The sequence below is a fragment of the Bubalus kerabau genome, chromosome 7 (genome assembly GCF_029407905.1).
Source record: "Bubalus kerabau isolate K-KA32 ecotype Philippines breed swamp buffalo chromosome 7, PCC_UOA_SB_1v2, whole genome shotgun sequence".
NCBI lineage: Eukaryota > Metazoa > Chordata > Mammalia > Artiodactyla > Bovidae > Bubalus > Bubalus kerabau.
In genome coordinates, this window is record NC_073630.1 from 28,506,124 (window position 1) to 28,528,757 (window position 22,634).

Here is a 22,634-nt window from a genome sequence, read left to right on the forward strand (position 1 = left end):
AGGTAACTCACTTTTTTCCTTTTCTTTTTGCTATTATAAATGGTATCTTTTTTTCTTATTAAACTTTCAGTTTATGCATATGTATAAAAACATAAATCAAGACTTAAATACTTACCTTCGAATCACTTAAAATAACTATACTATCCAAGGTAATGATATCAGATTCAGTATAATCCCTATGAAATTACCAATGGCATTTTTTCACAGAACTAGAATGAATAATCTTAAAATTTATATGAAAACACAAAATGCCTGGTATAGCCAGACCATTCTTGAGAAAGAAGAATGGAGGTAGAGGAATAACTCTCCCTGACTTCAGGCAATATTAAAACGCTACAATAATCAAAACAGCATGATACTGGCACAAAAACAAACATATGGATCAATGGAACAGCATAGAAAGTACAGAAATAAACCCATGCACCTATGGTCAATTAATCTATGACAAAAAGGACAGTCTCTTCAATAAGTGATGTTGGGAAAACTGGACAGCTACATGTAAAAGAATGAAATTACGTTATCTAACACCATACACAAAAGTAAACTCAAAATGGATTAAAGACATAAATGTAAAACTAGATATTACAAAACTCCTAGAAAAAAACATGGGCAGAATACTCTTTGACATAAATCTCAGCAGTATCTTTCTGGATCTACCTCCTAGAGTTAAGAAAATAAAAACCAAAAATAAATAAATGGGACCTAATTAAATTTAAAAGCTTTTGCACAACAAAGGAAACCATCAACAAAAAGACAACATACAGAATGGGAGAAAGTATTTACAAATAATGGGACCAACAAGGGATTAATTTCCAAAATATGCGAACAGGTCACACAGCTCAATATAAAAAAAAAAAAATCCAGTCAAAAAATGGATAGAAGATCTAAATAGACATTTCTCCAAAGAAGACATACAGATGGCCAAAAGGCACATGAAAAGATGTCCAACATTGCTAATTATTAGAGAAATGAAAATCAAAACTGCACTAAGGTATCACCTCACACCAGTCAGAATGGCCACCATCAAAAAGTCTACAAATAATAAATGCTGGAGAGAATGTGGAGAAAAGGTAACCATCCTACCCTGTTGGTAGCAATGTACCAATAAATTGGTAGACACACTATGCAGATCAATCTGGAAGTTCCTTTAAAAACTAAAAATAGAGTTACTATATAATCCTGCAATCCCACTCCTGGGTATATGTCTGGAGAAAACTATAATTGGAAAAGATACAGGCACCCCAGTGTTCACAGCAGCTCTACTTACAACAGCCAAGACACGGAAGGAGCTAAATGTCCATCCATAGATGGATGGATAAAGATATGTGTTCTGTGCACACCCACTCACACACACTGGAATATACTCAACCATAGAAAAGAATGAAATAATGCCATCTGCAGCAACATGGATGGACCTAGAGATTATTATACTAAGTGAAGTAAGCCAGACAGAAAAAGACAAATAGCCTATGATATCCGCTATATGTGGAATCTAAAAAAATGATACAAATGAACTTATATGCAAAACAGAAATAGACCTACAGACACAGAAAACTTCTGATTACCAAAGGGAAAGGGGGTAGTGAGTCTGAAAAAGAGTAGATACATATATATGTGTATATAATTGAATCACTGTTCTATACATCTAAAACTAATACAACATTGCAAATCAGCTGTACAATTCAAATAAATGCATTAAAATATTTTTTTAAGTGTTTGATGTTTGAATGAGGGGTCTTCTGCCTAAGGTAAGACAAACAGCTCATGATGTTACCATAATCCTGATACTGACACTGGAAAAAGTCTCCCATCACCAATCTTCTGTAGGATCCTGTTTCTTTGTTTTGGTTTTGGGTGTTTCACTGTTTTGTGTTTTTTTTTTCTTTTTTTAACACGTAAGTACTACTTTGGGGGGGAAGAGGTGAAATAGGGGAAAATAGGGGGGTTAAAAAGTCACTCCAGTAAAGCCATAAATGAAAAAGGTCTAATGTTGGAGAGCAAAGCTAGATAGAGCTAGTTGAGGGCTGGTGGCTCAGCTGGTAAAAAATCCACCTGCAGTGTGGGAGACCTGGGTTCCATCCCTGGGTCGGGAAGGAGGAGGGCATGGCAACCCACTCCAGTATTCTTGCCTGGAGAATCCCCGTGGACAGAGAAGCCTGGCGGGCTACAGTCCATGGGGTCGTAAACAGTCAGACACAAACTGAGCGACTAAGCATAGCACACACGGTACAGTAAGAAAGATCCTGATGGCATTGTGAGCCACACAAGGAAATCTGACTTTATACAACAGACTGCGTACAGTGACCGAAAGGTTTTTATCCAAAGGGTAATAGCAATAGTGCAGATATTGGATGGAGATAGAGCAAAGCAGAACATGAGTGAATTCAATTAGAAATTGTCAGAGTAAGCCAGAGAGGAAACTACATATACATAGACCGAGGTAGTGGTAACAGGTTAAGAGAGAAGTGGATTGTTTCAGAAGATATTGAGGAAATACATTCAGTGGGACTTGGCATTTCAAGTTACTTTTAGTCTTGTATCTTCTTTCTTCTTACCCATTAATAATGTTGTTCAGTGTACTCTTATACCTTCCAATTCTCTTTTGGTTTCTTAGGAATCTGTTTTTGAGAAATACTGACTGTATTTAATATGAGAGCTTTCTTGGTTCTTTACCCATGTGACAGACAGAATTAGACAGCAATGTACACGAGAAGATAAATGTAGTGGTGTCAATGCAAATTATTTAAGCAGGCTGAATTATCTGTAGGCATCTCATCTCTGGAAACTATATTAGGCATTGTATCTGTTCTCCTTCCTCCAGGAAAAACTGTACCCAGAGGATTCTTCCAGAGTTTCAGTGAGAGAAGCCTCCGCTCTCATAATTTACCCTCCCCCAGGAAATGACACACTAGAAATGTTACAGACACATGCCAGATACCTTACCTTATTAATACCACCTTCCAGAATGATCCTGAGGGATTCTGTATCCCTTTATTCCCTAGAGATTACTCCAGGTTCTTCAATTTAGGAATGAAGGAGCCAACACAATTTATTTCTAAAATTCAGCATTAGAGATTATTCCAATTCACCACTAAAACTTGTACCTTGTCATTAAAATATGCTCACACTGGCTCACACCTGTCTTTTACTATTTTGATTAAAAACTGAAAACTTTTGAAAACTGTTTTTCACAAGGTTCTTGTTCTCTTCTCTTGCTTTCTCCTTAAGACACTCAGAAGACCATTCTAGTTTCTTTTAACTCCCCCTTCCAACAGTTCCTCCTCTCTCTCATCTCCATTAGGATCCCAGGGAAATAGGAGCATCTGTCTGACTTTTTAAATTTTACACTGATACCAATATTTCCTGCATATAAAACGAGTGGCCAAAAGTTGTGACCTGATTAAGGCACTGGAATGATGGTATAGAATTCTATAAAGTGAAATAATTTGTTGAATCTTTTAGGAATAAAAGAAAAAGAGAAAAATTATTTCTCCAAAGATGATGATCCATACTTTCCAAAGAAAACCTTTGAGACAGTTGCCACATCACCATCCCCCACTCTGGTCAGAGAGGGAAACCTCACAAAAGCTCTGCTTGCATGGTTTTGTAGCTCAGTTATTGAAAACAAAAGCTACAAAGCCAATTGGCCACAAAGAGAAGAAAATAAGACTAGCTATTTATGCCTGAAGTGCCAACTTCTACCATATGTAGTCCCACAAAAAAACAAGAGCCAAAAATAATCAAAGTAAAACACAACAGAGCTCGAATCACAGAATCAAGGAGATGGGATTTGCTAAAGAGTTTCACCCAAACCTATGAAAACGAAAAGCATTTTTTACACAGCTGTCTCCCAGACCCTCTAAAGGGAGGTATTATGATTTGCATTGATTTGATTAGTGTATTTACATATTACCTCCTCCCTTCTGTATCACTCCCAGTCATCAGGGCATCCAGTACAGTAACAGGGATACAGTTCTGGAGTTAGAATAAACACTCCCAAAGTCTTTTGTCTTCTCCTATGTGATTAAAACAACTTACAAAATCGGGTACAGCATCAAAATGGGTTGGATTTGTTTACAAAATTATAGATTTTGTTTGCTTTTTGTCCCCCAAATTTTGACAGTGTGTATAAAAGATTAGTCATTAAGTACACATATACACACATGTATAGGGGAAACCTAACAGCGATTAGGATACTATTTAGAAATAGTCCAAAACTGCCTCACAATCATCAATTAAATCTAACCAGATTTCCAAAGGATTTATAGTAGCAAGAAGTAAGGAATAGTAGGGCAGACATGTAAGTCTGAACATCCTCATGTGCACAAGAGCTAATGAAAATCAGCCCAAGTCTAAAGAAAATGCAGCAGAAGACCTACCAGGAATCAATCAAGTGTGGTCTTTCAACTATCATAGTGCTTATCAAGTAGCTTGCTTTTCTGGGAAACCCTAAGTGTCTAGACATGGCTGGCTGGGGTGTGAGGTGAGCTGGAACTTCAATGTGTGTGTTGGCAGGAGAAGTAAGAAGTCTTCCACAACCAACAAGGATCAGAACCAACAGAGCTGCAGAAGCAGTGTCGTATGGTAGAAATTAACAACAGCTATAACTTCTTTACTTAGTACCTGTTTTACAAATTAGAAAATGGAATCTTAAAGAGATGAAGAAAGTTGACCCCAAATTACAAGCTAGTAAATGGCAGTCTAGAATATAAACCAGGATGGTAAGACTCCAAAGTCCATGTTTTCTCTGCTCTATAACACTGTTACGCGTCCCAAAGAGTTTGTCCATGTGTTTTCAAACTCTTCTGTTCCCTTGCTGTTTGGGCCTGGCAATAGAATTTATTCTTAAAGACAAAGAATCACCAGGGGCTAGGTAGGAAACCAGTACTCCAACCATCCACTAAGGTTTAGTGGGAGGACTGTCCAGTTCAAGACAGTGAAAGGGGACAGCGCAGAGAGTGGGAGACCAAGGCAGGAGCCTGGTTCCATAGGACAGCTGCAATTTGAGAATGCCAGGGGTGCCTGAAACTAGCTGAAATGTTTAGGTTCCAGGCTGACTGTCTGCAGACACCGGCAGTAATGGGAAGAGAGGAAGAGAGGCATACAGTGGCTGAGAATTTATGACAGAGGACTGTGGTCATGTGAAGGATTCTCATGTACTTCTATCTTAGTGCAGAAACTGGGAAAGTAACTGGGTCAGTCTATGAACTAAAGATGTTCCAAGGCAGGAAAGAGTAGATGCATGGGCCAACATACAGATTTTGTAAATTGTTTCAGTTATTTTTTGCCGTATAACATACCATCCTAAAACTTAACAGTCTAAAACAACAACGGTGTGTTACTTCTCATCACTCTGAGCTAAGTTCACAGAATAATGGGGCAGTTCTTCTGCACAACATGGTGTAGCTGACTTACTTGGCTGTATTCAGTAGGGACCTCAGTCAAGGCTGGGGCAGCCAAGATGACATCTCCTCCTCCAAGGCCTCACTCATTACTCAGTAGTGAAGTCCAGTCTTAAGGCTATCTGGAGTTAATGGACAGGCTGCATTTCCTGTCCATCAAGCTAAACTTCTCCAATTTTCCGTCTCACCAAGTAATTTCATCAACACATCTGCTGTAGGATCCACTTGTCTTCACTCCTGGCATTTATTATAACTAAGGGGAGGGGCTTGGGAAGGGAATGGAGCAACTCTCCAGTCTTGTCATAGCTCCCAGTTAATGCCTCCCCAAAGAAAATGCCTTTTATAGGCCTCACAGCAGGGATCATGATGACTTTCAGAGGAAATTTTACACTCCGTACTTCTCCATCTATGCAAAAAATTAGAATGCTGACATGCACCTTCTTTCATCATCTGAGGATGGGATAAACATTAGATAATCATTGCCTTAGAGTGTTTCCATTGTGAGTTTAATGGGGAAATCCAAAGTATAACAAATCACTTAAAAGATAAGACCCTTAGGTCTACCTTAGCCATTAACTTTCCGTGTGATCTTACACATCATTTGACTTCTCTGATCTCAGAGTCCTTGCTTTGGACTGAATGTTTGTGCCCCTACCACCACCAACAACCAAAATTCATATGTTAAAGCCCTAACCCCTATTGTGATGGTATTTGGAGATCAGACTTTTTGGAGGAAATTAGGCCATGAGAGTGAGGCTCTTATGAAGAGATTAGTGGCTTTATAAGAAGAGGAAGAGAGGGAGGGATCTCGCTCTCTCCATCATGTGGGGACATGGTAAGAAGGCAGCAGTCTTAAAACCAGGAAGAAGGTTCTCACCAGAAACTGAGTTGGCTAGCACCTTCATCTTGGACTTCTCAGCCACAGGAACTGTGAGAAATGAGTGTGGATTATTTAAACTACTCAGCCTATGACATTTTCTTATAGCAGCCTATGCTAAAATAATCCTCATCCATACAATGAGTCATTGGAGTAGAAGATCTCTAAAGTTCTTTCCAGCTAAAATTACATACAATTGTGCTATTTCCTATGTAAAGTTACATTGTCAAGTAAACATTGCCCGACCACTGTTAAAGGGGGCACTCAAAAAAATTAATGTAGGTCATCTAAAGCAGAGGATGAGATGGTTAGACAGTATCAGTGACTCAACAGACATGAATTTGGGCAAACTCCAGGAGATAGTGGAGGACAGAGGAGCGTGGCTTGCCTGCAGTCCACGGCGTTGCAAAGAGTCAGATGTGACTTCACGACCGAACAACAACATCTAAAGAGTAAATATAACCTCTATTCCGAAGTAAGAATGTGGAAGTCATTTTAGAAAATGCAGATATACTTCTGTTTATTAATATTTCATAGTAAATCTGGGGCTTCCCAGGTGCTGCTAGTGGTAAAGAACCTGCCTGCCAATCCAGGTTAGATGTAAGAGACTCTGGCTCAATCCCTGGGTCAGAAAGATCGCCTGGAGAAGGGAATGACAATCCAACCCACTATTCTTGCCTGGAGAATCCCAAGGACAGAGGAGCCTGGCAGGCTACTGTCCATAGGGTCACACAGTCAGACACAGCTGAAGCAACTTAGCATGGCACAGTATATCTGGGTCCATCACTAGCCAGTGCTGTGACTTAGAAAGGAAGTCAAATCTAGAGAAAAATTGAGAGAAATCAGAAATTATTCACCCAGTAAAAAAGACAGAGACTGAAGAACAGTCTTTGCATTGATAATTACTGCTACCTTGCCTTAGCAATGTTGTGTAAAAAATACTTGTTTAAATTAAAAAGAAAAGGTGTATCTTAGATGAAGGTGTTTTACTAATTAACCCATGATTGTCACAACGGATAATCCTTTGATACAGCTCTCTTTTCCCCCTCTCTCTTACAAACACACACACAAAAGTGTTTCCAGGCAAAAAGTTGGCAAGAATAAAACACATCTTTTTAATTGTTTAATTTGTAAAATGAAAGTCTGTTTTTTGGTTCCAGAAACTATAAAAAAAATAACAGTACTTTTAAACCACTTTTATCATACAGCTTCCTCTTTAGATAATAATACCCCTAAGACTACACTAAGAATCAAAATACATGGATTTTTAAAAGTATTTATTTACATATTTGGCTGAGCCAGGTCTCAGTTGTGGCATGCAAACTCAGTCATGGCATGTGGAATCTAGTGCCCTCACCAGGGATCGAACCCATGTCCCCAGCACTGTTGGAAGCATGAAGTCTTAGCCACTGGACTACCAGGGAAGTCCAAAATACATGTTTAAGTTCAAGTTGGTGACTTAAGAGTTAATTCAGAAGTTACATTTGGCCCTGAAACCCTCTGTGACTCCAAAATTGTGGGATGAAATCAGAAAGAAAGGAGCTGGTGATGATTGAACTTTTTGCTATTTCAATGTAAAGACAGTGTTTCTGGTGAAAAAAAAAAAAAAAGAAAAGAAAATCAGTTTTCCAAATTACCACATTAGCAGTAAATCCCACAAAGATCATTAAAAAACAGACTCTATTCTAAGTCTGTCCAAATTTATCCCTGTAGTGTCAATGTTATATGGTGTCCCAAGGGGATATTACACTATAAAACACACAAAATTTACTTGATTTATCAACATAGAAGGACCATGTGTTTACATATCAAGGGAGATTGGCAGTTAAAGACTCATAAATCATAAGGAAAAGAGGAACCCTGAAAGTCAGCTTTGTAACCCCTATCCCCCTGCTTTGCAGAGACATGCCTTTTAATGATTTTCCACTTGGGTATAAAGTAATTAGCAAGCCTAGCCTGCACCAAATAAAACGACTGTAGAAACAGCACTGGGATAATTGGAACAATTATCATCCTCCTCATCTTTGATTGAGCATACACAGCACATAACACAGTGGTTCACTTAAACCACTCCAGACTGATTTATGTGGGGTTTCTCATACAGGCTATCAACAAAGAAAACAATTCAGATAAGGGTCCACTGTTTATTCACTAAATATTTATGCTAGACAGTTAGCAAGAACTAGAAGCACAGAAATGAACAAATAAAATACAGTCTCTGCCCTTCATGAAGATTTGAGAGGGAGAGAAAATTAAAAGTAATTTTAATATTAACTTAGAGAATATGTGAAAATTTTTTACAATTTATTGATCTACTCTATACTCTGAGCTCCTCAAAGGCATAAATAAAAGTCTTTTTGTCTTTCTAATGGGCTATGGAAAAGTAGAATAGATGCTCAGTGTATTTATATACCTATTTATATAGAGAGATATATAAAATTGCAAGATTATCTTTTTGCAATAAAACATCTTGGGAAATAGAGATTTAGGTGAAACAAGAAGCAAACAGGCCAAAGTTTAAAAGGATATCTTTGCATTTTTCATTTCTAATATGATTGTTGTTGTTCAGTAGCTAAGTCATGTCCAACTCTTTGCAATCCCATTGCCTGCAGGACACCAGGCTTCCCTGTCCTTCACTGTCTCCTGGAGTTTGTTCAAACTCATGTCCATTGAGTTGGTGACTATCTAACCATCTTTCCTCTGCCACTGCCTTTTCCTTTTGCCTTCAGTCTTTCCCAGCATCAGGGTCTTTTCCAATGAGTCAGCTCTTCACATCAGGTGGCCAAATTACTGGAGCTTTAGCATCAGTCCTTTCAATGTATATTCAGGGTTGATTTCCTTTAGGATGGATACACTATCTTTATAGGTAAAGGAGGTAAAAGACTTGAACGCATTTGTGCTCAGTTGCTTCAGTCATGTCCAACTCTTTGTGACCCCATGGACTGGAGCCCTCCAGGCTGTCAATGGGATTCTCCAGGGAAGAATACTAGAGGTTGCCATGCCCTCCTCCAGGGGATCTTCCAGACACATGGATCCAACCTGCATCTCCTGTATTGCAGGCAGATTCTCTATCCACTTAACCACCTAGGAAGCCCCAGAAGACTTGAATATTGTTTTGTAATCTGCCTTAAAATATATCCAAATACAGCTGGTCCACTAGTTTGCCACAGACAGTGCACATAGGAACACTCAGTGCAGTGCTATGAACTCACCAACACTCAAACATAAGTTGAATAAACTAAGTATGAATAAACAAAGCAAAAAGCAAGCACAAATTCTTTGGCATAGAATTCCAAAGCATCCATTTCACAACATTGGCAGCATTAAGATGAACTCCAGGAAACATGTGTCATAGACTTTTGGCTTCCTCTAGTCATTAATGCATTGGCAAACTCACTGTCTTTACAGTATGTATATGTATACGTATGCTATGTTGAACAAATGGTATATATTGTCTTGTGAAATTCCTGATTCATAATCCTTCTTTGTGCTCCACTTGCAACAACTGTTTCATCACATTTTGACTTACAAGACTTCTATAATCTACTCAACCAGTCTCAGTTCAGTGGCTCAGTCGTGTCTGACTCTTTGCGACCCCATGAACTGCAGCACTCCAGGCTTCCCTGTCCTTCACCAACTCCCAGAGCCTACTCAAACTCATGTCCATTGAGTCAGTGATGCCATCCAACCATCTCATCCTCTGTCGTCCCCTTCTTCTCCCACCTTCAATCTTTCCCAGCATCAGGGTCTTTTCTAAGGAGTCAGTTCTTTGCATCAGATGGCCAAAGTATTGGAGTTTCAGTTTCAGCACTAGTCCTTCTGATGAATATTCAGAACTGATTTTCTTTAGGATGGACTGGTTGGGTCTCCTTGCAGTCCAAGGGACTCTCAAGAGTCTTCTCCAAAACCACAGTTCAAAAGCATCAATACTTTGGCACTCAGCTTTCTTTATAGTCTAACTTTCACATCCATATATGACTATTAGAAAAACCATAGCTTTGACTAGATGGACCTTTGTTGGTAAAGTAATGTCTCTGCTTTTTAATATGCTGTCTAGGTTGGTCATAGCTTCTCTTCCAAGAAGCAAGTGTCTTCCACAAAGGACTTCCTTCAGGCCTTTGCTTCTCAATAAGGTTTACCTGAATGACTTCATTCAAAATTATGTCTTCCCAACACATCACTCTCTCCTCTTTCCCTTTCCTTGCTTTATTTTTCTTCAAAGCACTTATTATCTTCTCAAATCTCTAACTTCTCACCTGTTATGTAAGTTCCATGTAAGACAGGAATTTCATCTTCATTATTCATTGCTGTGTTCCCAGCACCTACAATAGAGCTTGGTTCACAGTAGGTTTTCAAACACAATTTGCAGACTGAATGATTGCCTGACCAAGGAAAGTCTCCAAGTCACTACAAAGTGATTATAAGACTGACTGTCCTATTAATTGTGATAGTACAATCATTACTCAGTAAACCTGAGTGATTTTACCCTTTTTCTTTCATGCACCAGAAATACTGAACTATTTGGTTTTCCATAGATACCAGGCTATTTCTATCCTTTCCATATTTCCTCATGTTCCCTCTTCCAGAAATGTTCTTCTATCACTCAAACTCCTCCTAGATAATTTCCGCTAATTCTTTAAGATACATGCCCAGTTATCCCAATACCTATGACATGGCCTTTAGATATCACAGCCCTAAATCCTAAGATATTGTGGTTCTTAGTATAACGCATGGATGCCCAGTCCTGTCCAACTCTTTGTAACCCCATGGACTGTAGCCCACCAGGCTCCTCTGTCTGTGGAATTTTCCAGGCAAGAATACTAGAATGGGTTGCCATTTCTCTCTTCAGGGGATCTTCCCATCCCAGGAATTGAATCTGTGTCTCTCACATCAGCTGCATTGGCAGGTGGATTCTTTGCCACTGCACCACACATTGTATTCAACCAAACTGCAGTTTCTTATGGGACATGGATTGCTTTATTCATTGTGAAGGAATTCACCACAGTAGGAACTGAATAAAATTGAAATGAATGGAATTCAATGCTCTGAGGAGGCACCATCAAGTGATTCCAGTTGAGGCAGGTGGTGCAAGGGAAATGCAGGAAACCTAACTCTTAACACTGTTTTTAACCTGTAGGATGAGAGGATTAAACCAGTGCTAAGGCCCCTCTCAAAGCTGTAAGAGAGTATTACATGTAACCTGATAAAAGTCGTTATTAAAATGTCAGGTTTTCATGCTCCATCTGCTGGTTAAATTGTGGAAAAACCTGAGGCCTTTTTGAAATGGGAGAGTGAAAGAATTAGAAATTCTTGTGACCAATGAATAATAATAATTAAAAAAAAAAACCCTTTACAGTCTGTAAACAATTAGTGACCTAGAAAAAATAGTTGAGAAAGGAAAATAAACATTGATAATTAAACAGGTGGAGTGAAAAAGCCCAAGAATACCCTGCTACTTTGGTTCTAAAATATACTGCGGAACCCAGTCCCCAAAGAGTCCCACCTGCTGACACCTACATCCTGTACAGTGCTTCCCACATGATACTAAGATTAGTCTCTATAAACAGTGATTTCCAGCAGACATGATGGCGTGTCACTCCCCAAATTACAGTATAGAAGACTGAGACTTTCATCTTGGGCTGATAAGCTCACGCACCCTCTCAAAATCTCTCTTCCTCTCTCCCTCCTTCCCTTCTGCCCTTCTTCCCTCTCTCTCTCTCCCGTTCTCTTTCAGATCACTTCCTCGGGCTGGCCAACTGTCATGCCATGAGGACATTCAGGAAACCCATGAAGAGGCCAACAGAGGAAAGCATTCAAATCAGAAAGGAAGAAGTAAAACTGTCTTTGCAGGAGATATGATCTTATATATAGAAAATCCTAAAGACTCAAATGAAAACTGCAAGAACTAATCAGTGAATTTAGTAAAGTTGCAGGATACAAAATCAACATACAGAAATCAGGTGCCTTTCTACATGAAATATCTGAAAAAGAAAGAAAATAGTCACATTCAGAACAGCACTGAAAGCGATAAAATATTTATAGATTAAGTTTAGCCAAGGAAGTAAAAGATCTGTATACTGAAAAATACAAGACATTGATGAAAGGAATTGAAGACAAATAAATAAAAAGATATTCCATTTTCATGGATCATAATAATTAATACTGTTAAAATGCAACCTAGAGAGCATATAGAAAAGCAGAGACATTACTTTGCCAACAAAGGTCCGTCTAGTCAAGGCTATGGTTTTTCCAGTGGTCATGTATGGATGTGAGAGTTGGACTGTGAAGAAAGCTGAGCACCGAAGAATTGCTGCTTTTGAACTGTGGTGTTGGAGAAGACTCTTGAGAGTCCCTTGGACTGCAAGGAGATCCAACCAGTCCATTCTGAAGGAGATCAGCCCTGGGATTTCTTTGGAGGGACTGATGCTGAAGCTGAAACTCCAGTACTCTGGCCACCCCATGTGAAGAGTTGACTCATTGGAAAAGACTCTGATGCTGGGAGGGATTGGGGGCAGGAGGAGAAGGGGACGCCAGAGGATGAGATGGCTGGATGGCATTACTGATTAGATGGACAGGAGTCTGAGTGAACTCCGGGAGTTGGTGATGGACAGGGAGGCCTGGCATGCTGTGATTCATGGGGTCGCAAAGAGTCAGACACGACCGAGCGACTGAACTGAACTGAAAATGTCCATATTAGTTGCAATCCCCCAAATTTTCAATGGCAATTTTTCACAGAAATAGAAAAAGCAATCCTAAGATTCACATGAAACCACAAAAGACTCTGGATAAACGAAGCGATACTGATAAAAAAGAACAAAGCTGTTTTCAAACTGTTACTACAAAACTACAGTAGTTCAAACAGTATGTTACTGTGATTAAAAAGTAGACATATAGAACACTGGAACATAATTGAGAGCCCAGAAATAAAACCTGTGTATATATTATCAGTTAATCTATGATAAGCTAGTCAAGAAAAGACAATAGGGAAAGGGTGAGGAAACTGGACAATCACATGCAGAAGAATGAAATTGGATCCCTATCTTATATCACAAAAATCCATTTAAAATGGATTAAACACCTGAAACCATAAAAGTCCCAGAAGAAAACATAAGAAAAAATTTCCTTGCTTGACAACTAATAATTTTTTGGACATGATACCAAAAGGCAGAAGCAGAAAAAGCAAAAACAAACAAGTGGGACTGTATCAAACAAAAAAACCTAGACAGTTAAAAAAATAACAATAATAGGAAAAAGCAATATACAGAATTGGAGGAAAATATTTCCAAGTTATATATCTGATAAGGAGTTAATATCAAAAAGATTTTTAAAAACTCATACAACTCAATAGCAAAACACAATTCAGTCAAAAGCTGGACAGTGGATTTGAACAGACATGTTTTTAAGAAGACACCCATATGGTCAACAGATACATAAAAAGATGCTCAGCATCACTAATCATCAAGGAAATGCAAATCAAAACCACCATGAGATATCACCTCACATCTTTAGAATGACTATTATCAAGGAAACAAGAGACAGGAAGTGCTGGCAAGGGTGTGGAGAAAAGGGAATCCTTGTGCACTCTTGGTAGAAATACAAATTGATAGAGCTAATATGGAGAACATTATAGAGATTTCTCAAAAACTTAAAAATAGAATTACTTTATGATCTAGCTATCAAAAACAGTGTCATGGAATGAAGTTCTTCTGAGACAGAAAAAGGGAAAGCAAATGATTTTTAAAGAATCTATCTTTCCGTGAAAGTGATTGGCAGTAACTTTCATATATTGCAAAAGTTTAGTATACCGTTAAGCAAAGAGATATTTGTTCAGGGGCAATCATCTGTTGAAAGGAGGAGAAAAAAGCAAAGACTGAGATAAACATACAGATTGTAGGACTGCCAGGTCCTTTGAGAAACTCCCTTTGACATTCTCCCAGGACACTGATATCCTCTTGCTCTGAAAATCCTGACTGCTTGCCCGCCAAGTGCAAGCACCACATCCTAGCGTGCTTACCAAGGAGATCAAAGGTCAGTTCTCAGGTTTCATACCCCAGTTCACTCAGGCTTTAAACCTGACTGAATTTTTTTCTACAGACCTAATAAATATGGATACTTGTAAGATCCCTTCCCCAAAGCTCAAAAAATGAATCTTTGCACTTCCAGGTTTGGTCTTTGTTTCTAGACTCCATGTTTTACAATAATGGAGGGCAGAAAAGTAGACTCAACTGTTTACGCCATGATAAATCTCCCTTACCTTGATTTGAAAGAATAGACTGCTTATAAATATCTTGCCTATTATGAGCTATTTAAAGTCTCTTATTTCCATCATTTGCTATTACTTGTCACTTTTTAGAACAAATAATTCCAATGAGCCTTGGTAATAGGGAACTTGCTTCCCTGGTGGCCCAGCAGTAAAGAATCTGCCTGCCAATGCAGGAGACATGGGTTCGATCCTTGGGTTGGGAAGATCCCCTGGGGAAGGAAATGGCAACCCACTCCAGTATTCCCATGGAAATCCCATGGACAGAGTGGAGCCTGGTGGGCTCCAGTCCATGAGGTCACAAAAGAGTCAGACACAACTTAGTAACTAAACAACAACAATAGGGAACTTGGGGTGGGGGCTGCTGTAGATACAGAGTTTTAAAAGTCAAGCTCCAAGGAGATGTTAGGGCAAGGCCATGTCTTGTCCACTGTGATATCACCTTGAGATGGCTTTGTGTCTACAGATGTACATTTAGAACACCATTGACGTATGTAGAATCAGACCATGTATTTATGAATGAATCACATTTGTTTCTTCCACTATAGAATCAGTATCAAAGAGACATATGTGCCAGATAAACACCACATAAATGCAGATTTGATGAATAAGTAGAGAACAAATAATAGGTTTTTCACAATCACCTGAAAATACCAAAAAGAGAAATGAAACCTCACAATATTCAACCTGGCATTCATCTACTACATGTTTATACTAAGCTGTCACCGCTCAACAATACCTCAAGATCAAATCTTCAACTTTTGGCAGTATTTAGAACATTACCTTGTACATAATAGGTACCCAATAAATGTCTGTGGTAGAGGGAAGGAGTGAGTTTGCAGCAAGGCACAGTGCAGCTAACAACTGCACGATACAACTGCAAGGCAGGTAATTCTTTAAAGTTACTGAGTTTGACTCAGAAAGCGTTTATTAACTGCCCCCTCTCTGGCTTCTGCAGAGTTTAGTACTATTATGAGAATTCACTCAACTCTGAAACACACTGTTCCAAAATTGTTATCACTCTTTTAAGTGAGAAGTTGTTCATCCCTCTGTGTAGTGGGAGATATGGTAAAGAAGATGGAGGAAGAGACAGATAAGGCAAGATTAATTTCCTGACAAGGAAATACAAAACCTCATCCTTTCACCTCGAAAGCCCTCTAACTTCAGGCTGATGCTAGAGGCAAAGGAGAGGGAAAGCAGATGAGTGAGCTCAGTCATTTTTGGCACTTGTCAAAAAAAAACTAAATATTTTCCCCAAATGTTTTACGTTCAGTAATACCCAACCATAATGTGCCAAGCCTGTTTTCTCTTAATTTTTCAAACCCATGTGTATTCCAAGGGAAATGTAATCCATGTGTCTCTGATTTGCTTACATTTAAATCATTATAAAATGTTAAAAATTTTTAAAAGATGTCCAAGATATCTTTTGTTTCTTCTTCATGATCCTTCAGATTCTCTTTAAGAATACAGCATTTCGAAGAGTCAATGGAGACAAGGCTGCAGACAAATTAAACAGGTCTCAGGACTTACGATCTCTGCATAGATTTTGTCTTTGTACACAGAAAAGCAACAATTTGACCAATCATTAGGAATAAAAGAACAAGTAGCGTTCTTATGATAAATTTGCTAAATTGACCTGTTTCTTTAGAATACCCTTTGGATCTTTACAATTAGGCCCAGCCAACTTGGACTCTTTTCTTTGGGTACCTTCTTTAAACTACCCAAATAAGATACCAAAATACCATTTGTAAGGTAAAACTCTCTTAAGGATATGTAGGAGAATCTGCCTGCCAACGCAGGGGATGTGGGTTCTATCCCTGGTCTGGAAAGATTTCACATGCTATGGAGCAACTGGGCCCGTGTGCCACAATTACTGAGCCCACACTCTAGAGCCCATGAGCCGCACTAATGGAGCCTGAACGCTCTAGGGCCAGAGAGCCACAACTAATGAGCCCCTGTATTGCAACTACTGAAGCCTGTGTGACCCCAGAGCCCGTGCTCTTCAAAAAGAGAAGGCACCACAGTAGGAAGCCCGTGCACCGCAAGTAGAGAAAGGCTGCACGCAGCAACGAAGACCCAGCAAAGCCAAAAATAAATACAGCAAAGGGTACGTGTCAAAAAAAAAAAAGTTCTATGACTTTTCAGAGTTGCTAATGGAGCTCCAATACTTCGGCCACCTGATGTGAAGAACTGACTCATTGGAAAAGACCCTAATGCTGGGGAAGATTGAAAGCAGAAGGAGAAGGGGACGACAGAGGATGAGATGGTTGGATGGCATCACCAATCAATGGACACGAGTTTCAGCAAGCTCCGGGAACTGGTGATGGACAGGGAGGACTGGTGTGCTGCACTCCATGGGGTTGAAAAGAGTCGGACACGACTGAGTGACTGAACTGAACTGAACTGAGGAGACTATAAAAGACAGGTGAGCAGTCATCCACTAGAAGAATTAAGTTATTACCTCAGCTAATATCTTCTAATAATTGAAAAAGTCAAGCACTTATTGCACCTAATAATCTATCAATCACAACCTTTATGCTAAAGATTCTAAGGCATAAAGAATTAGAGAATCAGACTGTGGAAGCTAAATCAACCAAGTTTCCATGGTATGAACAGAGTGCCTCTAAACCAGGAAGTCCTAAGTTAATGAGAAGTGGCTCTAGTCCCCTTTCTGCCATTTCTTTTACTGCAGGCTCTCGCAGTGCCGGAAGGCAATAGAAAGGGTGGCAGAGGATGAGATGATGAGTAAACTCTGGGAGACAGCGGAGGACAAAGGAGCCTGGCATGCTACAGTCCATGGGGTCGCAGAGTCAGACACGACTTAGCAACAAGGACAACTCTCTCAGCAGTGGCTCTACAGTACAGAAAAAGTTAGGTTCACAGTGAGTCTGCAGCTTGAAAACTAAATACTAATGAAAGACTTAAAAAGAAAAATTTTGCATTTCTTATTCCAAATGGAAAATGACAAGCAATAAAGCAAATCTTGTTGACTAAATCTGTAATTTAAGAAACAGAAGAGCTTAATAGCTATTACCTTAAAGGCGCCCAGAAAGGAGGCGAGCTCCTGCAAAGTATTAATAGACAGTGAACCTGACATTTAAGGAGTAAGCACAGAAAGAAAAGAGGAATAGGGCCAACATGCTAGATTAGTCCGATTTATCTGCTCTAATTTGTCACTTCATACTCCAAACAAATTATAAATATATTTCATCAGTTTAATCTAAAATTGTGGCAGTTTCATCTGTATAGAGTAAAGCCTCCATTTTTCTTTCCTATCAATGGTCTACAAGGGAGCAGTGCATGGTTTGCAAACACTACTGAACCTCACAATGGTTCAGTACAACTCAATTGGTGGCCATCCACAGGGAGATGCAATGGAAAGAGCAGCTGCACAGACTGGCAATAATCTGGACCAAGTTGACTAGATTCTGGCCTCTGATGCAAAGAGGAAGCTGCAGAGACATCCAGACCCCCTTCCATAAAGCTAGTTTCTGACCCAGATTTGTAACACTAAATTTATTTTACTGAGAAAAAGAACATCTTCATTGGTTTGTAATCGTGTTTAGCCTTATCATGAAAAGCCTCAGATACCCTGCTCTTTGGAGTAGCCCACAATTATAAATCATAAAAATTAGACAAATCATTTGTGATAAAGCTACAAAATACCACATCCTTCAGGATTACTTAACATTGCTGGATGTGGTCCAGCTAAGGTCTAGCCACATGTTCAGCACAGTCTAGGTAGAACCTGAGAAAAGAAGGCTATTTCATTCTATCTTGACTCTTATAGGCAGGAAATTGATTTTAACAAGGCAAAATTTTCTTCCTTTAAAAAATAAAAAACTAACAAAAGCCCTATTCATGATTTTTTGCATTAGCATCCTTTTTGCTTTGTATAACACTGATGACTATTCTCCTTGGAAGTCTTGTCTCCAGGGACACTGTTTGCTTCTCTTGTTTCTCTTCTCAAGCTCTTCATTCTCACAACATCCCCATTGCCTCTCCCTGTCCTATAAAGATACACAATGATTGACAGGAAGTATTTCAACAGACTCTCAATTGGACACCTTGTATCCACTCCTTAAGAAATTCATTTGTTATCTTGATTTTGATAGGTTGGGGAGATTATATCAGGTATACAGTTCTAGGGTCACAATTTTCTCTCCAGTTTTCTAGTTATCACTGATTCTTAATTTTCTCTCCAGTTTTCTAGTTATCACTGATTCTTAAACACTGAAACTGCGTTCTTATGCATGTCTAATTGTTTCATTAAATAGGTTAGAATCAATGAGGTACTGTTGTATAGCAATTTAACTTTCCCCCACTATTATCTTTGATTGCTTTCTGCAGAGGCAGTTCATCTGAAGGAGGCAATACTTAGCAGCAGGAAGCTCAGATCCAAGAGAACCAAACCATCAGAGTCCAATCCCAGCTCCTAGTTCCCACAATTAATTATAATTAATGTATATGTTAGTGAATATAATATACATTAAACTAATGTGAATACTTGAATTAATAATTAGAACAGCACTTGACATATATTAAAATGTATTATAATGTATAAAGAAAAATGTATTAAATCATTACATAAACATTAGCTATTATTACTGCTATCATTTCAAGTAGATCCTATAATTTTTGCAGATATTTTAAAAAAACAAAAGTCCCCCATTTTCTGATTTTTTAAAGTCCAATTGCTCATCCAATTCAAAGTACATAGCTGATCTGGGCTTTTGCAAATCAGCAGTGGGGAAATCAGACGTCATTAATGCTTTTTAGTGTCTTTGTAACTTTCTCTTCAATATTCTTTTCCTATTCAATATTTTTCTTCTAGAATCTCCAGGGTCATGGTGGGGAGGGAGAATTAGAGATAAAGGGGAAAAGGCCTTTTGCTCAGCTGGTCATGTCTGAAGTTTCTCCTGGTAGTGAAATGCCCTTTGTCAGGACAGACAGTTCACTGCCGCCTCTTTCACTTGTCTGGTTCTTTCCCAGGAACTCTTTACTCTAATCTAGACTTCACCTCGTGCTGGGAAAGACTGAGGGCTGGAGGAGAAGTGGGCAACAGAGGATGAGATGGTTGGATGGAATCACTGATTCAACGGACATGAGTTTGAGCAAACTCTGGGAGACAGTGAAGGACAGGGAAACGGTGTGCTGCTGTTCATGGGGTCACAAAGAGTTGAACACAGCTTAGTGACTGAACAAAAATAAGCCCGCACCTGAGACAGCTACATTACATAAAACAATGGTACATTAAATTAGTCCTGGACTGTCATGGGATATGCTGTTGTCTCTGCACAATTACTAATAATACGTCCCCCCACTTTACTCTTAAAACTGCCCTGGTTTGGAAAGTAAAGTATATGGTCACCTTAACACTGTACAGGGCTTCCCTGGTGGCTCAGACAGTAAAGCATTTTAGCATCTGCCTGCATTGCAGGCAACCCGGGTTCGATCCCTGGGTCAGGAAGATCCCCTGGAGAAGGAAATGGTAACCCACTGCAGTACTCTTGCCTGGAAAATTCCATGGATGGAGGAGCCTGGTGGGCTACAGTCCATGGGGCTGCAAAGAGTCAGACATGACTGAGCGACTTCACTTTCTTTCACTTAACACTGTATAACTGCTCAACTTGCATGACATACTCTTGAGCTGACCTTTTCCACCATGTGGATCCACTATCCTCCAGAGTCTTGTTGGAATCTACCACTTCACCCACCCAACCACCCACCCATCCTCCCAATCAGCAAGTTTAAGAGACAAGACAGTGTGATTGCACAAGAGATTTTTAGAAGCCAAGCCTGGAATTGGCATAAGCCATTTCCACTCACATTCCATTATCTGTATGATATACAGTCACATGACTCATGCCTCTAACTTCTAAATACAAGGGAAACTGAAAAATCTACCTTTCTTGTCTGTCCAAGAAGATGGAAGCAAGTTGCTATCTTGCCAGCCTCTTTCATAGTCCATCTGGTCACCAAATACCCATTTTGATCTTCCTCCCACACACAGACCACACCTATCCACTCCCCAGAAGTACAACCCCAAATCCTCACCAGTTACAGATTTCAGATCCAAAATTTCAGGTGATGTTCAATACACCATCAAGTCTGCAAAAGATTCCTTATTGATTGATGCCCAATTGACTAAAACAACCTGTTTTCTGCTCCTCCTTTTCCCACATTTACTCGATACTCAGTATATCCAGTGGTGGAATGGGGACAGGATTAACTTCAATAAACATCCCATCCAGAAAGAGGAGAAATGGGATCCATATGGTTGTCACTGGACAGACATTCTACTCGCCACCTGTTCTGTGTTTTGGGGTGGGGACGAGTTTATTGATTTAATCTGGATTCTGTTCTCTATGAGGAACCCCCTCATCCACAGTTCTCCTTGGTCCTTGCCTCTACCCTCCGGGAGGATATCCATCTAAAGTGGATATATTGAGGAGCATGCCCTCTGTGAAGGCTCTTAAATAACTGAAGCTATATTCCACTCATGAAAATTATGGGTTCCAGTGTTTCTAAACTAGTATTGAGTTTTGGGTGGGAATTAATTCCCTCAAATATTCAGTGGACTTCTAATCACATTGCTTCCTGTAAGTTCCATGTTCTGCATACCAGTAACCACACCCCAAGTTATTTTCTAGACACAGTACAATGTGGCATTTAAAAAAGACTTTGAAGGAAAAAAAAAGCCCAGTAAAATTTCTTTGTTGAATGAAATGACTCAGGGGGAAAATCAAATTAAGGGTGTGGTCCTCCCATTCAAGCCAGTCAACTTCAAGATAGCCAACACTAAGTTGAAAGAAGAAGTAAGGCATACTGACAAGAAACCAAATAAAGCCAGCAAGAGATTTAATTAACTCAAGCTGCTTTAACAAATCCTCTTTCACCTAAATTGCCTCCGTTCCTTTTTTTCAGATTTGTTTTGTGGAAACACACGTCTCTTCAACACCCTTATAAACATACCAGTTAAATGTTTTTTTATTCACATGGCAAAAGTTATTAAATACACAGCTGCTATTGTTGGTTTGAGAAATTCAGGTGTGTCAAGGGTAGCATGTCTGTGAATCTTTTGCTTTGTCCTGTCAAGAACAGCATCATTCATGGACAGAATGAGGAGGAGATGTGATATCAGTAATACATCCCCTTTATCAGGAAACTATTTACATCGCCAGCTGGTATTTATCATTCTGCCTGTGTTCTACACAGTTTAAGTGGGACAGTACTTTTAAATGTCTAAGCTTAAATTAAGTAAAATGGACGTATTAATTAAAACATCAGAATCAGAACAAAAAATACATAGCATTTAATATTTAATAAAGTCTTATAACTTGGAAAATTGGGAATGTTAAACAAATCGCCTTATGTTACAATATGGAAAAGGGGAAATAATTTGTAAATTAGAAAACTTTTACAAATTAATGTTTGTCTTCTGTGAGATATTGAAATAGACTGAAAAAAAATGTAAATACCAAAAATAAAGTCACTTATAATGACTTTGATAAACAATGCTGATTCAGTTCTAGCAGCTATGGGCAAGATAAACATGGGTAACTGAACTAAATCTTGATATATAAGGAAAGGGCTTCCCCAGTGGCTTAGGGGTAAAGAACCCACCTACAATGCAGGAGACATGGCAGGGGCCACGGGTTCAATCCCTGGGTTGGGAAGATCCCCTGGACAAGGAAATGGCAACCCACTCCAGTATTCTTGCCTGAAAAACCCCGTGGCTAGCTCATGGGGTTGCAAAAGAATCAGACACAACTTAGCAACTAAACGTAAGGGAAGGAAGAGAGGCAGGGTCTAGTTTTCTTGATAACTGCATATGGCTAACCAGATTTACATGGTTAACCAGATTCAGGGCTTCCCTGGTGGCTCAGCTGGTAAAGAATCCGCCTGCAGTGAGGGAGACTTGGGTTTGATCCCTGGGATGGGAAGATCCTCTGGAGAAGGGAATGGCTATCCACTCCAGTATTCTGGCCTAGAGAATTCCACGGACTAGCGTCCATGGGGTCGCAAAGACTCAGACATGATTAAGTGACTTTCACTTTCTGGTTGAAAAACCAGATTCAAATGAGATTAAAAC

At 39.3% G+C, this 22,634-nt stretch overlaps 1 protein-coding gene across 47 annotated transcripts in view; it reads right to left on the reverse strand.

Annotated features, from left to right (window-relative positions):
* The window catches only part of DKK2 (dickkopf WNT signaling pathway inhibitor 2), a 583,019-nt gene that overhangs the window by 419,486 nt on the left and 140,899 nt on the right, over positions 1 to 22,634 (reverse strand). For 6 of the 47 annotated variants that reach the window (XR_008716848.1, XR_008716847.1, XR_008716850.1 and 3 more), the window contains exon 3: positions 15,913 to 16,036. The exons of 39 other annotated variants lie outside the window; for them this stretch is intronic. The gene's annotated coding sequence lies outside the window, so the exon portion shown is untranslated. Of the gene's footprint in view, positions 1 to 7,596; positions 7,869 to 15,912; positions 16,037 to 18,402; positions 18,550 to 22,634 lie in introns of those variants that run through there. 2 more of the 47 variants (XR_008716851.1, XR_008716852.1) reach the window with 2 other exon arrangements.